The sequence below is a fragment of the Meriones unguiculatus genome, chromosome 12 (genome assembly GCF_030254825.1).
Source record: "Meriones unguiculatus strain TT.TT164.6M chromosome 12, Bangor_MerUng_6.1, whole genome shotgun sequence".
NCBI lineage: Eukaryota > Metazoa > Chordata > Mammalia > Rodentia > Muridae > Meriones > Meriones unguiculatus.
Genome location: NC_083360.1, coordinates 62,696,110 through 62,709,233, shown reverse-complemented (window position 1 = coordinate 62,709,233; position 13,124 = coordinate 62,696,110). Strand labels below are relative to the sequence as shown.

At 43.4% G+C, this 13,124-nt stretch overlaps 1 long non-coding RNA gene across 1 annotated transcript; it reads left to right on the top strand.

The window, feature by feature from the left end:
* Nucleotides 1-3,535: 3,535 nt before the first annotated feature.
* LOC132646741 (uncharacterized) lies at nt 3,536-12,675 on the top strand. Its single transcript, XR_009584992.1, has 3 exons — nt 3,536-3,622; nt 4,785-4,925; nt 12,293-12,675. It is a non-coding gene; the product is annotated as an uncharacterized LOC132646741 (long non-coding RNA).
* Nucleotides 12,676-13,124: the final 449 nt, after the last annotated feature.

Here is a 13,124-nt window from a genome sequence, read left to right as displayed (position 1 = left end):
TCTGGAGGTCTCTCCATCCCTGATCTTAAGCTGTACTATAGAGCAACAGTTATAAAAACTGCATGGTACTGGCATAGAAACAGAATGTTGGATCAATGGAACCGAACAGAAAACCCAGAATTAAACCCATACACCTATGGACACCTGATCTTTGACAAAGATGCCAAAACCATACAATGGAAAAAAGACAGCATCTTCAACAAATGGTGCTGGTATAACTGGATGTCTACATGTAGAAAAATGAAAATAGATCCATACTATCACCCTGCACAAAACTGAAGTCCAAGTGGATCAAAGACCTCAACATAAAACCAGACACATTATATCGGTTAGAAAAAAAAGTGGGGAATACCCTTGAACTCATTGGCACAGGAGACAACTTCCTGAACAGAACACCAACAGCACAGGCTCTAAGAGCAACAATCAATAAATGGGACTTCATGAAACTGAAAAGCTTCTGTAAAGCAAAGGACACCATCATCAAAACAAAACGACTGCCTACAGATTGGGAAAGAATCTTCACCAACCCTTTATCTGACAGAGGACTAATATCCAGTATATATAAAGAACTAAAGAAGCTGAAAAGTAGCAAACCAAGTAATCCACTTAAAAAATGGGGAACAGAGCTAAACAGAGAACTCTCTGTAGAGGAATATCAAATGGCAGAGAAACACTTAAAGAAATGCTCAACCTCATTAGCCATTAGGGAAATGCAAATCAAAACAACCCTGAGATTTCACCTTACACCCATCAGAATGGCCAAGATGAAAAACTGAAGTGACAACACATGCTGGAGAGGTTGTGGAGAAAGGGGAACCCTCCTCCACTGCTGGTGGGAATGTAAACTTGTACAACGCTCTGGAAATCAATCTGGCACTTTCTCAGACAACTAGGAATAGTGCTTCCTCAAGATCCAGCCATACTACTCCTAGGCATATATCCAAAAGAGGTTCAAGTACACAATAAGGACATTTGCTCTACCATATTTGTAACAGCTTTATTTGTAATAGCCAGAAGCTGGAAACAGCCCAGATGCCCCTCAACTGAAGAATGAATTCAGAAATTGTGGTACATTTACACAATGGAGTATTACTCTGCAATGAAAAATAAGGAAATCATAAAATTTGCAGGTAAATGGTGGGACCTAGCAAGGATCATCCTGAGCGAGCTGTCCCAGAAGCAGAAAGACACACACGGTATATACTCACTCATATAGATATATAACATAGGATAAACCTACTAAAATCTGTACATCTAAAGAAACTAATTAAGAGAGAGGACCCTGACTAAAATGCTCAACCCCCATCCTGAAAGGCAAAGAGGATGGACATCAGAAGAAGAAGAAAACAGGAAACAAACTAGGAACCTGCCACAGAGGGCCTCTGAAAGCCTCTGCCCTACAGACTATCAAAGCAGACGCTGAGACTGATGGCCAACTGTTGGGCAGAGGGCATGGAATCTTATGAAAGAAGTGGGAAATAGTAAGATCTGGAGAGGACAGGAACCACACAAGGTGAGCAACAGAACCAGAAAGTTTGAACACAGGGAACTTCCCAGAGCCTCATACTCCAACCAAGGACTATTCATGGAGATAACTAGAACCCCTGCACAGATGTAGCACATGATAGTTCAGTGTCCAAGTGGGTTACATAGTAATGGGAAGAGGGACTGCCTCTGATTGACCTGCTCTTTGATCAACTCCCCCTGACGGGGGGGAGCAGCCTTACCAGGCCACAGAAGATGACAGTGCAGCCACTCCTGATGAGATCTGATAGACAAAGATCAGAAGGAAGGAGAAGAGGACCTCCCCTATCAGTGGACTTGGGAAGGGGCATGTGTGAAGAAGGGGGAGGGAGGGTGGGATCAGGAGGGGAGGAGCGAGGGGCTTATGGGGGGATACAAAGTGAATAAAGTGTAATTAATAAAAATAACAAATAAAAATATAAAAGAATTTTTCATCTTGGAGGTATCAGGTCCATCCCAGAATCAATGGCTTATTAATGAAAATCCACTTCCATGTGTGGACACCTCCTGAGGACTTGTTGGTCCTAGGACCTCAAACACAGACATGTATTAGATACATGTGTGAATCTGTCTAAGAGTAGATTTTTAAAAAAAGAAAGTTTCATCTCCTTTATCTTCTTACGAGACCACTATTGTACACATGGCTCATCCCTGAGAAACATATCATTGTGCAGTGCATGCCTATAGTCATGGGATATCATTACATACCTGAGACTGTGAAATTCCCCAGTGTCCGTTGCTTCTTTTCAGTTACACAGTTCTTTGAGTGTTGCTGTGAATACAGCCACTAGCCAGAAACAAGATGTTTCACTTCCCTTTGCGTGTGACTAAATTATGTTTAATGAGATTTGAAATCCAAGGTGAACAGCCTCCATTTCCTGTGCTTGAAGGAATAGTGTTTATTCTCCACCTTGCTATCCCTCTTCTACAGGCTGAAATATGGATAGAGCAGGGACAATCCAGTGGACAACAAAGCCCTAGAGGACAGCAAAGTATAAGGTACCCAGGCCTGCAGGTGACCGCAAGGATCTACTCCACTGAAACCTGAAGGCCACCGTACAGTCTTGACCTTGAGTCAGAGAATAGGAAATTCTGCTAGGGTGTGAGCTCCATAGTCCAGCAGTTCCATATCTCCTCAAGCACCCTCAAGGACCCGGATTCAGCTCCCCGTACACTTATCATCACCACACACACACACACACACACACACACACACACACACACACACGTCAGTCTTATCACTTGACCTTAGCCAAAGGCTTGAGAAGCAATGTCAATGTATTTAGAATTTATACTGTGTAAAATTGCAAAATTCAGTGCTGTCAAACCAATGTCTGAGATAATATGTGGAAGGCTACTACAGTTGATTTCACACTCACCACTAATTAGAATCACTGCCGTAGGGGTCCTCACCTGAAGAGCTGTCCTGGGTGCCTTAAGTGACACCATTTGTGGGCGGCACCTTCTGGTAACGATATAGACGAAAAAGAGTGGAAGAAGGGTGATCAGATGCCTTTTTCTCCTGTAGCTTTACCTCTTGCCTCCGAGTTGATTTATCCCTTGATTTGCTCACTGATATCTGAACAGCAATTCCAGAAACCTCAGGGTTTTTGGTAGCAGATTGTATGGCTGCAGCTTCCGGCCTTGTGGACTGAGCTTCTACAACATCTTGGCCGCCTTAGTGAGAGGCAGCTACTGTGTGCCAGGACACCACGTCACAGACTGAGCCACTACTGGTTTCTCGGCTTCTCAGGTGTGATTCAGCTGTGGTGGCTGTTTTAATGTAAATCAACTTCATAAATTATTTATTATGTATAATATGTAAATATTATATGCATACACATATATTAATAACACTCATCCCTTTGGCTCTGTTCCTTTATGTAAGGATACTGTATCAGCTCAGGACCCCCAAGGCCAAGTGCTCAGCACGAAGGAGATTTATTTGCCCCAGAGGGACAGAGAGCAGGGAATAAGAGGTTAAGGGCGAAGGTTACAAGGGAGAGGGGCAGGGATATTGTCCCAGAGGTAGACAAAGGAGTACTTCTGGATAAAGAGGGGACAGATGTGGCCCATAGGCAAATGCCAGCTTATATAGGTAAGAGGGGAAACCCTGAGTTTGGATGAGGTGTTTAATTTTAATTGGGCATGTTAATTAAGTGAGCCAAAGAGAGCCTTTGATTGTGGGATTTCAATAACTTTGATAGCTGGACCTTGGCAGTCAGCCTCAAGGGGAGGGTTGGTCAGATAAGGGAACAGACTTTGGGGCTAGCTTTAGGAATGTGATGTAATGGTTTTTAGCAAGGCAGAGGGAACGGGAGAGAAAGGGAATGCCCGCTAGAGCCATGCTTTGGAACTAGCTAGAGTCCCTTCACTCTAGAAAACCCTAAAACATAGGACACACTCACACATATACACATGTACCTATGTGTGTGTATGTATGTATGTGTATGTAGCAGAATTTCTAGTTGAAAGTAACAGAAACCACTTCTTGATCCCTGAGGCAGAAAAGGAATTTGCTGAAAGACTATTGGAAGGGTGTTTTTTAATTTTTATTTTGGTACGGAGGGCCTGAAGACCAGAGAGGCGTCACAGCTGGAGCATGGTCAAGCTCCATGGCACAGTGCAGCAGGCATGAGATACCTTAACACAGACACCGAGGTGGTGTGGCCAGTGTTTTTGATGTTAAACAGCCCCTGGCTATCACTGGGACCGCTGGCATAGCTGGTTCTGGAAATTCCCCCTTCTCTGGAATGGATTTGGCAAAGACTGGCCCACCATCAAGAAATGCAACACCTGGGCTGAACACTTGAGGCTGGAGCCCTCAGAACATTCCGACTGTCTTTGCCTTACAGGGCAGGGACTCCCTGATTGCAGAGTTTTAGACATAAGTGGTGAAAAGAGTGATAAACGGCCAATCTAGTGGATCATGTATTTCATGTGACAAGCTCCGAGCAGCAGATATTCACTGAAGAGTGAGGGCAAATCAGTGTATAGCTTTAGGTTTGTTATTCAGAGACATGGGTATGGTGAGAAAAGGAGACTTATTAACCATGTACTATAGGCCTGCCATGGCTGGGCACCCCTTTAGAACCAGCACTTGGGAGGCAGAACCCAGGTGGGTCTCTGTGAGTTTGGGGCCAGACTGGTCTACGCAGTGAGATTCCTAATAGCTGGGGGAATATAGTGAGACTATTTAAGACAAACAAACAAACAAACAAACAAACAAACAAACAGAAGCCCAACTCCATCCACTGTAGGTATTTAGCTCGTCACTGGCCACTTAGTGAAGGAACACCATCTCCGTCTTCTAACGCACAGAATACAACCGTTAAAAGAAACTTTACATTATGGTTTCTCCCCCCACTGGAGATCAGTCGAGGACCTTGCGCACATGCTAGGTAAGTGTTGCGTCTTTTCCTAGCTTTTTAATTTTAAAAGTGATATTTATTATAAGGTAATGTGGTCTACAGAGGGATTGACGAAGAAGAAAGTGAAGTCCACTCTAGATACCACTGTTTGGAGCAACCTACTGTCACCATTTTAGTAAAAATGATCTCAAATGCTTCTTTTTACATCTGTATGCACACATGCATGTAAATATTATGGTCTGCATATAAGGTGCCCTCCACTGAAAGACTGGTCCCAGCTGGTGGTGATACTTGGTAGGATGTGGGGACTTGGGAAGAACTGGGTCAGTGGGAGGCGTGCCTTTGAAGGTTATTCCCAGGCCCCTCCTCCCTCCTTTCTTCCTATCTGTTCTGAAGTAAACATCCTCCTCCTCTATCTGGCTTCAGTGCCCTGACGTCCTGGCTTACCATGGGCCCAGAATCAATGCCGCCAACTACGGACTATGGACTAAAGGCTCTGAAACCATGACCCAAATCAAACCGATCTTTCCCGTAACTTGTTCATGGCAGTTATTTTGTCACATTAATGAGGAAAGTGACCAAGTCAGAAACATACAATGGCAATTATATTATTTCCTATATAAACTATAATTTTACAGTCTTTGGAAAGTGAAAACATGATTCGAGGGTAAACATACTGTAAATGGATGGTTAAAATGTAACTAATATAGAAGGGTTTGGCCAGGCAGTGGTGCCTTCGGTCCCAGTACTCAGGTGGTAGAGGCAGGTGAATCTCTGTGAATTCAAGGCCAGCCTGGTCTGCGTAGACTGACTATTAAACAGCCGTACAAAGGCATATTTGTTGTTACACAGAAGTTGTGTTTTGAGTAAAACAAGTTCCTCATACCAAAGCCTCTGATCTAATCTGTACATTTTGTGAAGAAAAACATCACACCCCTTTAGTCCTTATTGTTTACCATTCTCAGTACTCAATAATGCAAGATGCTCCAAGGGTGCCAGGATTGTCCTGTGACCAAAGTCATGTAAAAGCTGTGAAGCTCTTTCAGAAAAGCAGCTCTATAGATCACAGAAAACAATCACTGTTTTCCACAAAGATTTCTTCAGGGTCTAAGTACTTCTAGAAAACAACCATTCATTCTGAAATTTACCATAGATACAGTGAAAAATGACTATTTCGTTCTAATGTTTATCCTAGATACAATGATTCTACTAAAATTCCACTACAATATTTGCATTTGTGGGCTGAATCCCCAGGTGTGGTGTTCTGAGAGCTTGTGATTTGGTAAATTACTGCCCTCAGCAGGGCTATAACAGTGCAGAGGTCCATAACAGCAGTAACTCCTTCAACAGAGCATTTTAAAAAATCAGCTTTGGCTGGGCGGTGGTGGTGCTGCTCTGCGAGGCAGGCAGATCACCGAGTTTGAGGCCAGCCTGGTCTACAAAGTGAGTCCAGGACAGCCAAGGCTACACAGAGAAACCCTGTCTCGAAAAGAAAAGAGAGAGAGAGAGAGAGAGAGAGAGAGAGAAAGAAAGAGAGAGAGAGAGAGAAAGAAAGAAAGAGAGAGAGAAAGAGAGAGAGAGAAAAATAAATAAATAAATAAATAAATAAATAAATAAATAAATTAAAAAAAGAGTTCTTGCTGTTCTTGCAGAAGACCTGACTTCAGTTCCCATCACCCACTTTTGGAAGGCACATGACCACCTATAACTCCAGTTCCAGGCACCCTCTTCTGTGTAGGCACCTGCATTCATACTCACATGCCAACATCAGATTCACACAAATAATTATAATTTAAAATAAAGTTTTATTATTAGTATATTACTATTATTATTATTATCATTGGTTTTTCGAAACACAGTTTTTTTTTTTTTGGTGTAGCCTTGGCTGCTCTGGAGCTCACACTGTAGACCAGGCTGGCCTTGGAACTCACAGATATCTGCCTGCTTTTGCCTTCTGAGCGCTGGGCTTAAAGGCATGTGCCGCCACCACCCAGCCAAAGCTGATTTTAAAATGCTCTGTTGAAGGAGTTGCTGTTGTTATGGACGCCTGCATTGTTACAGCCCTGTTCAGAGCAGTAGTTTACCAAATCACAAGCTCTCATTTGTGGAAAATAGTGATTGTTTTCTGTGATCTATAGAGCCGTTTTTCTGAAGGAGCTTTACAGCCTTTGCATGACTTTGGTAAGACAATCCTGGCACCCCTGGAGCATCTTGCGTTGCTGTGCTGCAAATGGTGGGCACTGGGACCACAGGTGTGCATCACCGCTCCCATCTAGAAAGCACTCTTAACTACTGAGCCATTTCTCTAGCCCCTCAACAGAACATTTTCTCAAAAGTGTTAGTCTTTGCTTTTTTTCCCGACAATTCTGAAACATTTAAAACAATACCATAAGTAAAACTGCCTGAGGAGTGTTTAGGACACAGCACTCCAGCACTCCTGTGAAAAGGGGGGTGGGTATTTGGAGCTGAAGATAATCGAAAAGAAGCAGGCATAAGAAATAATTTTGGCTCTCCCTCACTTGCCTGAAGGCAAGTTGTAGATTTATAAAAGCTCCCCTTTGCCTTCACCAGGGAAGGATAAAGATTAAATGCTGGAGACAAAACAGACCCTTAGCCTGGCACAAAGTTTATTGCACCACTCTTACATTTTTTTCCTTAACAGGATTTTTTTCCTTAACAGCATTTTTTTCCTTAACAGGATGACGTATAAATTCTGGTCCTCCCCAGCCCTTTGCCAGCCATTAAGTGTTGTCCTGTCCATATAGTGCATGTTGCCACAAACTTCCTGCTCTTTTTTTCTTTACCTGCTCTTTGTCAGTCGAATTTTACAGGGTCTGTGCCACAGAAAACTAGCAGATGAGCAGACAGAGCAGGAAAAATTCTCTGCCACATGCATAATAGGGAGAGGGTGGGGAGAGAGAGAGGGGTGCAGGAGGGATCAGGTGTAGCTGGACTTCTATGGACCTGCCAGCTGTGGAGACACTTTTATATTTTAAAAGCTCAGGCCTTTAACTGGGGCTACCTCCCCACTCCTCTAACCTGGCTAATTGCCTAAGTCCCACCTTCGTCCTGCTATGACACGGCCTGTCTCTGCTCATGTTCACATCTGTCTGTTACCTCATCTGCTGGCTGAATCTCCTCTTCTCAAATCTTTCCTATCGTCCCTTTCTCTCTACCAGAAAGTCCCACCTTCTTACTTACTGCCCAGCCATTGGCCATCAGGTTTTTATGAAAGCCAAGCAGAGAATGCCTTGGGTGAAGCAAGACAGAGACACACCCTTACACAGTGTACCCCAGCAGTCAGGGCCTCACTTTGTAACCTTGGCTGTCCTGGAACTTGCAAGCATCTCTCTGCCTTTGCCTCCTGAACTGGGAGTGCAGGCATGTGCTACCATGCCCTGCCCTGCCCTGTATTTCTTACTTGTATGCTTGCAAGTGTATTTCTTATCTCTAAGAGGTGAGATCTCAAAGAGGAAGTACTGGGTCAAAGGCAAGCACAATGCTACTTTTGGTTCTTGATGCCAAGTTTGCCCTGAAGATACTGGCTCACTTTCCCTTGCCCACCTAACAAAGAGAGAAGAGAGAATGGAGCGTGAGGAGCCCAAGTAGAGTGGGTAGGAAGAGAGCCTTTAAGGGGAGTTTTAGCAGAACTTTGATTTGGACTCTTTCACGTTCTCTGAAGAGCGTGTGATTAAAGCAAAAACAAAAGCCAGCTGGTTTGACTTGGCCAAACACACACGGTGAACGCTCTTTGCCCTGCTGCAGCGGTTTGGGTCTGTTCACCTTGGCTAAGCAGCTGGGAGTTGGCTGCATGTGGCTGGGATGAGCCAGAGGTTTGGGCCAGATTCTGCCCACCTCCTCACCTTTACCCTTTTCTGGATTTCTCTTCTCGGTTCCCTCCTGTTTATGGTGACCCTGCACTGTGGTTTCTTTGAACTAATGAGTGTTGGGCTTGCTTTAATAAAAAATTCCTCCATTCTAAGACCCTGCCATTGGGGGCAGGTGTCGTGTATGGTAACTTTAGGGCGCTTCCATTCTTTCCGTCTCACCTACTTTCCTTCTGGTCCTGTTTGTAATTGTTAGCTGCAGGAGGACTGGTCTCCTGGGGTGCCTTAGGTGTGACTGGCAGGGCTGTGTCCAATACCTTTAACCTGGTTTTTCTTCTTTTTCTTAGTGCCTCTCTGTGTCTATTGTATTATCATTAAATGTGTGTTGTTTTATTTTCTGACAGGCTCGCCCTATGAAGCCCATACTGGCCTTGAACTTCTGATCCTCTTAAATGCTCCAATACAGGAATGCTATCTCACCTGGCATTTCTCTCTTCCACACTAGCATGTAAACTTTATGAGGACTGAGCTTTTTTTTTTTTTTCTGATTTGATCATTGCTGTATTCTCAGTGTTCGGAACACTCAGCACAGAATGGCAAGGATGATTAAAAAGTAGTCAGGAGAGCACTGGCTGGGAGTACCTACAATCCCAGCACTAGGGAGACCAAAATGGCAACCAGGGTTCAGAAAGCCAAAACAAACAATCAAAACAAAGCACAAGTATTTAAGAACTAGCGTGAACTTAAACCCGGCCCTCTGGGAGCAGGGACAGGTGAATCTCTGAGTTCAAGGCCAGTCTGGTCTACCCAGTGAGTTCCAGGACAGCCAGAGATGATACATAGAGAAACCCTGTCCTGAAGAAAGTAAATAAATAAAAATAAAAAGAACCATCATGATGCCCTGGTAATTGGAAACACCAAAATAGCCATAACAGTGATTTGAACTGTCCGCTCCTAACAGTGCCAATGAGCTGAGCTCCCTTTTTAGAGCTGTTCGCACATGTGTTTTGAAAGGGCAGAGGCCCCACAAGGCCCTTTATAACTATGGATCTGGATGGATCCACAGTTTTCTTTCTGAAAATATAGGACTGCATCTACAGCTAAAATTCCTTCCCAGGGAGAGACATAAGCAATGTCTACCCCTTCTCCCAAGGTCCCAACGACAAACCAAGGCACGATTCCACCATAGTGCATTCCGGGGAAACAATGAATTTATAGGCTTCCTTACTTAGCATCAGTAAAGTTGGTACTTAGAGCAGTGTGGGCGCTCCTCCCCAGCAGGCCACACCTGGAAAGCCTTCAGCCAAGCAGGACGAGCTTTACTGTAGCCACATAGATGGAGCCCCTGACTTCCCAGGCCTACATACTCTAGCCCTTACCCCGGCCAAGTGCAATTCAGGTAGAGGAGCATACCACAGGTGCTGGGAGCGGCGGGGTACCCAGAGGAGGCCCTGTGACTCTCCCCAATCCTCTCTGGGGGGATGTAAACAGTCAACAAGCCTAGCTGAGATCATCTCTTTCAAGTTGCCACAGCTGTTTGGCATGGAGAATAGTCCTGGGCAACAGCACCCTCTCTGCTGTCTTTTAAGATGTGAGGTGAGTCCCATGCAATGTAAAATCAGCCTTCAAAAATATGTTTCAAAATCGAGTGTGGTGCCACACACCTGTCACCCCAGCACTTGGGAGGAGGAGGAGACACAAGCATCAGGTGTTAATGCTACGCTCTCCACTGCACAGCAAGTTCGAGGTCATGCTGGGCTCCAGGAAAGCCTGTCTCAACAGTGTACATGGGGCAGCCAGCGGTGGCGGCGCATGCCCTTAGCCCCAGCCCTAGGGAGGCAGAGGCAGGCAGATCTGTGTTTGAGGCCAGCCTGGTCTACAGAGCCAGTTCCAGGACAGTCAGGGCTACACAGAGAAACCCTAAAACAGTGTACAATTTAATGCCATTTAGACATTTTTTTCTTCAATTATTTTACCTAGTTCCAGAATATTTGGATCATCCTGCACTAAGTAATCACTCCCTATTTCTTCTCTTCCTCAGCCCAAGTGATCACTTATGTTTTCTGTTTTTATGACTACCGTTCCTTGATAATTCATCTAAATGCAACTATACAATAACTGACCTTTTCCTTCAGTGACTGTTTCAGGGGATTATTCATGCTGTGGTGTGCACTCATGTTTTACAGTTAATGAGCAGTTTTCCATTGTATGACTATACCACATTTTTAATCCATTCAGCCACCGAAGGACATTGGGTCGGTTCTGTCGCTCCTTAATTGTGAACAGGGGTGCCAGGAACACTCATATTTGCTTAAACACCGCCTTCAGTTCATAAGCTGGGAGTAAGTTACTCCCTCATGGAAAGCCTGTCTTCAGCTCGCTGGAGGCCGGCCCACCTGTTTCTCACAGCGCCTACACCATTTTGTGTTTCTGCCAGCAGTTCCTCTATGCCCTTGCCAATGCTTTCTCCCCTTTCTGTCAAACTTAGTCATTCTGTGGGTTTGAAATGCTACTTTATTGTAGCTTTAATTTCTCTAATGACTAATGATCTAGACTATTTTTTCATACGCTTGCTAGCTACTTGCATAGCATGTTTGGAGAACTACCAATTCAAATCTTTTCCCATTTTATTTTTTTTTTTCAACTGGAGGTTCTAGCTAGGGAGAAATAATTCTCTTTCATATATATGAATAATATATATGTATATGTATACATTCCCAACTTGTAGTATGTGTTAAGCCAAAAATTGTAGATATTCCAGTTTTTTTTAAAACAAACAAACAAACAAACAAACAAACATTTGTTTTGTTTGTTCAGGATCCTTTATGATTGGGTAAAAACTTTAGATAACTGTCCCATTTCTACAAAAAAAAATCATTGAGACTCTTGTAGGGACTATGCTGAATCTGTACATCACTGTGAGAGAATACTAACATCTTAGCGTGTTAAGTCTTCTAAATCATAAAAAACAGATTGCCTTTCCATTTATGTTACTTTTGGTAACAATCTGTATTTTTTTTAGTATACAAATTTATATCTTCTTGTTAATTTTATTCTAAGTAGCTTTTCTTTTTTGTTATTACAATAGAATTCTTTTCTTAACTTCCTTTTCAGATTGGCCATTGCTAATATATGAAGTTACAATTGATTTTGGACTAGGGAGATGGCTCAGCAGTTAAAAGCACTGGCTGTTCTTGCAGAGGACCTGGGTTTGGTACCCGCTACTTTTGCTCTCTTTTACAAGTTTTTCTCTTAAAAATTTAAAATTCACAACTGCAGTCCCAGGGGATCCAACACCTTCTTCTGACCTCCTCAGGCACTGGCCACCACAGTCATGCATGCATGCGACAGACACGCATGTGCGCACACACAATTTTTAAAGAACCTGCATGCTTTTTACATGGTGATCTTACATCTCATAGTTTTACCGAATTTGATTACTACTCTCATAGTTTTTTTTTTTGTTTGTTTGTTTTGTTTTTTGTTTTTTCCCCCTGTGTGTGTCATCAATGGCTGTAGGCGGCTTTTTACTTTTCTGATTTGTGTGTTTTCTTTTATTGCCCTGGCTAGGATTTCCAGCACAACGTCAAGAAGAGATGCTGAAGGAGAACACCCTGTCTTTTTTGTTTTGTTCTGTTTTTATGTTAGAAGAAAGAGTTTCCGTCTTTGGCTTTAAGGTTGTGCCTGCCCTGGCAGGTGAGAAGATAGTGTACCGAGAGATCTTTAGGCGATCAGAGTATTGAGGCCTTGGATCCCACGGGCTTCTCCAGGAATGTCATCTGAGGAAAGGAAAATGCTGAGGCCCTGGTGCCAGCCAGAGGAGGTTTCCTCCCTGAATGAGATGCCACACCCCGTGACCAGGACTGCTTGGCTGTGGGTGCCGCTTGCCTTCTGTTTAAACCCAGACCTCGTGCCAGGATCCTGAGGATGGACCTGGGAGGCTTCACAGGTCCCTTTCCTAATGTCACCACGTTGAATAAATCTTTTCTCTCTTTTTCGTTATTACTTGTGTGTCTTTTTAACTGTCATGTTTGGGCTAGGTTGTTTAGACTAGTTGAGATGTCTAAACTTGTACCCTAAAAATTCTAGTAACAATTCTAATTATCAAGTTTTCTTATATGGTTTTGATCATATTGAGAAAGTTTTCTTCTTTTCCTGGTTTGCTGGGTGTTTTGTTTTTATATCATAAAAAAAAAGAGATTTGACTTTGTCAAATATTTTCCCTGTGATGTAATCACGTGCCTGTGTGTTTCACCTCAGCTCTTACTAATGTGCTCATACCATGTAGATTGATTTCTGTATAAAGTTGGAATCAATCTCAACTTGCAGCTTTGGTTTGCTAGTACTTTACTGAGAGGCTTTTGCATTTATAATCACTAAATAAAAATATTTATCTTCTACA